The sequence below is a fragment of the Misgurnus anguillicaudatus genome, chromosome 15 (genome assembly GCF_027580225.2).
Source record: "Misgurnus anguillicaudatus chromosome 15, ASM2758022v2, whole genome shotgun sequence".
Taxonomy (NCBI): domain Eukaryota; kingdom Metazoa; phylum Chordata; class Actinopteri; order Cypriniformes; family Cobitidae; genus Misgurnus; species Misgurnus anguillicaudatus.
Window position 1 is genome coordinate 20443145 of NC_073351.2, and position 4518 is coordinate 20447662.

The window sequence follows — 4518 nt, forward strand, 5'->3', positions numbered from 1 at the left end:
ACATCTGCATGATCCCTGGGCCAGATGTGGCCCAGAAACTGGTAAATATTGTATATTTTTTATTTTTCAAGAAAAATACACCCATTTAAGAAGATTAAGAGCCTTTTATTAAAAAAATACACACATCACATTAATGTGAATTAACAGTTAACAAATACATAAATATGAACATGTTTTAAAATGTACCAACAATTAACCGTAATTTTGAACATATTAATTCTTAACAAATTCAGTACACTTTACAAAAACCCAACAAATACAAACACACATATATCTCTTACACAACACATTTTACAAGCACATAACCCACTTTATAAATTTTTTTAAAGGGATAGTTCACCCTTAAAATTATAATTTTCTCATAAATCACTTACCCCTGTGTCGTTCTAAACCACGAAGTGCTCTGATTGTCTTCAGAATACATTTTTAGAATTTTTTTATGAAAACCGGGAGGCTTTTGTCTGTCCCATTGACTTAAGTTAGTCTCACAATCCGCCTCCCAGAAAAGAACGAAAGACATCGCCAAAAAGGTCCATCTTCCATTAGTAGTTTAATAATAATATTATGAAGTGACAAGAACACTTTGTGCACAAAGAAAATAAAACGAACGATTTCAACAATTTGTTCTCCTCCTTAGTTGTTGAAAGTGTATTCAAGACCAGACTACAGCGATGCTGCTGACATCACCTGCAGCTCTCGTCACTTGCTGATGTGGTTACCAATGCTTTTTTTTGGTTTTCTACGCTTTTTTTAAAGCATAATGCAAACATTGTAACAATACTTAAACAGCCCAAATAAATGTACAAATTACTTGGCAGCCTATTCTGTCTGTACGCTGGGAACTACGTCAGCAGGTGACGTCAGCAGCAGTCATAGTCTGGTCGTTAACAGGCTTTGAACGACCAAGGAGAAGAACAAACTGTTGAAAAAAATTGTCATTGAAATACTGATGGAACACTGGACTTTTTGGCGATGTCTTTCATTCTTTTGTGTTAAACGGACTGTAAAACCCACCGAAATCAATGGGACGGACAGAAGCCTCCCAGCCTTCATCAAACATATCCAAAAACCCGCTCTAAAGACAATCTAAGCACCTGTTGGTTTGGAACGACAGAGGGGAGGTGATTTGTGATAAAATTGCAATTTTGGGGTGAATTATCCCCTTAAGCAATTACAGCGAGACAACATGTAAAACAAATTAATTAACATTTAAAGAAAAAAATTCTCTCTCACACACACACCACACACACACATTGGCATATGTGGTTTACTGGGACAATTCCATAGACACAATGCCTTTTATTCATTCAAACTGTATATTCTATTGCCTTAACTTACCCCAGTCCCTAAGCCCAACCATAACAAAAATCTGTTGAAAGTCTTTAATCTGAAAAAGTACCACTTAGTATTGTGTCCCTGTAAAGCATGTTTATAGCATATTAAACATGTCATTATACACTATTCCCCATAAACCACATATACCAACCCACACGCACACACACCTCTCACACACAAGCCAAGTAATTAAAACAAGTTAAACACATTTAACCAAAACACCACCACTCTTTTTACAGAACAAAACATTCTCCTTTGCAGACTCAAACACAGGCGCTAACACTAACTGCTTTTCTTTTGCTAAAGTTGTCTCTTGCACCCACCCTCTCGATCGAGCCACCTCTTCATTGTCCCCTCCACAACTGTAAGGGACCTTCTCCGAACTGCATCTTTAAAATAAATAATCCATATTGTCATTGTGAAATCTTTAACATTTAATGAGCATATTAAAAAGAAATGTCTAATTTTTATTAACAAATAATTAACAGATATATTTACCAATCACTACCTCTCTGAGTTAGAGGGTGGCAAATAAAGTCTTTTCCATCCAGTTGAGGTTTTAAGCCAGGGAGTTGTCGGTCGCCCTCTTCAATATATGCCATGTGCAGTCTCGTACATCTGTCCCGCCAATAAGCCCCAACCAGTTAACCTGAAACAGATTTATAGTCTTAATAGTTGGTCATAGTTTCATACAGGACACAGGTCATACAGTAGTTGATTGCTTATATCAAAGAGGTGATGCATGCTATTTTTTGTGTGCTAATTTAAGAAAAGTTGTGTGCAATCCATAGAAGTAAACTGTTGTGTGTTTGTTGTAGTCCAAGAAAAGAGATTTAAGTTGAAGAAGATAACCGGCGTCATTGTTTACTTACACTGTAAAAAATTTCTGTAGAAATTACAGTATTACTGGGTGTTACTGCCAACTAGCTGCCAGTAACTTACTGTAGATTTTACATTTATGTTATTTACTGGCAACAGTTTGTTCAAAGTTAAATTAACATGAAACATTTTCAGTCTTTAACTTCTACAGTAAGTTACTGGCAACCAGCTGCATAATTACAGCAAATTTTTTACAGTGCAGGGTTTTGTACATTTGCACATCGTTCACATGTCTTTAACACTTACACATCAAAGGGTGTGTAAATTCGTGAATCTGAATAATGTGCCCTTCTGAAAAAAACAGCATACCAGCAAGACCAGCATATGTTGTGTTTTGGTGCTGGTTTGCTAGTGAACACCAGCTAAACAGCCTCAAACCAGGACCATCACCAAACCAGCATTAGCACCAGCATCCCATGCTGGTCATACAATGATTCAAAATAAAGCAGCACGTGTGGCTCTTTCTTGTGGGTTTAGATCAAATGTTGATAAAATGCATGAAAGCCTTTCATGGTTTAAAGTTAAGAACAGATTTTTGTATTCACTTATGTGTTTTTTATATAAAATTATAATGAACAAAACACCGGTTACTTTATATACAAAATTATCCTTTAGTACTGAGATACATCATTATCCAACACGGCATGCAACAGAGGGTTGTTTTATTTTGCCAAGAGTGAAGACCGAATCAATGCAACGTTCAGTAGGGTACAGAGCTATGTGTGAATGGAATTCTCTCCCAAATGCTATGAAACAACACAATACTTATCATGGGTTTAAAATATCATCAAAGAAATATTATCTTCAAAAATAATTCAATACTTAACATTAATTAGAGAAATTCTGGTAGACCAGAGGTCACTTGTTATTCTATTTTTGATTTAGATCTACTCGGAGTTGTATTTTTATTTTCATTTTTCTTTTTGTGTCAATTGTTTATTTTAAATGTGTGTAGTGTGAAGTGATGTGTGTAATGTGTAGATGTAATTATGTAATGTAGTAAATGTATCGTCACATGAAAAGTTTATAGAACCTCAGGAAGAATAGCTTTTAGCTTATGCTGAAGCTAATGGGGATCCAAATAAAAACAAACAAACAAACAAACAAGCCACAGCATATGTTGTGTTTTGGTGCTGTTATGCTGGTGACCACCAGCAAAGACCATCATAATTCCCATGCTGGTTTGATGCTGGATTTTTCAGCAGGGTGCTCTTTAACTTCTTAAAACTACTTCAGCTCAAATAAGGTTGTGTGTACTGCTCCTTTTTATGAAGATACGAACGTGTGTCTGAATTCTCTGCTTGATTATTAAAAACCTGTTAACCTGCACGTGAACGACGACTGGTTATTTACATCTTTCTAAATGGATTCAGCTTACTATCAACAATATTTAAGCTAACGTGATAGCTGGCTAAACATGCAGGAAAATTCACGGTTTTGAATACGTAGCAAACAATTCCTTTTTATTGTTATCATGCATTTTTAACATATAAAAACTAAATCAGTGACTTACCAGTTATTGATGATGGTGTCTGTGTCGAACGGGAGCTCAGCTTTGTGCTGTGCTCTGCTTGATTCAAATCATAACAGCAGTCGTGATGTTACCTAACAGCTAGAGGGCTGATTGCCGCATCACGGAATCGGGCCGTGTACTGTATACTGTCCGTCTGAAGCATAAACATTTTTAAATTGCCGCCAAACAGCGTTACAACCGGCATGTGTCAGTTCCACTGGTATCGGGCCACATACTGAATTTCTGACATCATACACATCTTGGCAGTGTCATATCAAACCATAATCGGTCCAGGCACAATGCAACGTAGTCGGTCCGACTACACAATGCCAGATTTGGCCCGATTACACTGAGACGCTACTTTAGTAGACCCGGACTTCAGCTGAGTATGCTTACACTCGGGCCAACAGCTATAAATAGTGTTTATTACTGGTATACTATTTCCTCATCTGGGCCAGTTCTGGCGCATACACTAAAAATCTGTCCGGCTTTCAGCCGACACTGGCGGAAAAAAGCCAGAATCGGCCCAGAACTGACTGCTATCTGGGAGGTTATATTTTCACAGAATGTTGTTTACATTACGTAAGATGATTTTATTTAGAGAACAGTAATCACAAAAATTTTAACTGGTCACATTTTAATGTGGAATTATACGAAGAGGAAATCCTACATCCTACAAAAATTTGCTGTAATTATGCAGCTGGTTGCCAGTAACTTACTGTAGAAAATAAAGACTGAAAATGTTTCATGTTAATTTAACTTTAAACAAACTGTTACTAGTAAATAACATA

At 36.5% G+C, this 4518-nt stretch overlaps 1 long non-coding RNA gene across 1 annotated transcript; it reads right to left on the reverse strand.

Moving 5' to 3' along the window:
- Positions 1-1099: 1099 nt before the first annotated feature.
- Positions 1100-4266, reverse strand: LOC129423926 (uncharacterized). Its single transcript, XR_012357705.1, has 3 exons — positions 3728-4266; positions 1834-1984; positions 1100-1724 (listed from the first exon to the last, which is right to left on the reverse strand). It is a non-coding gene; the product is annotated as an uncharacterized lncRNA (long non-coding RNA).
- Between the last annotated feature and the right edge of the window lie 252 nt (positions 4267-4518).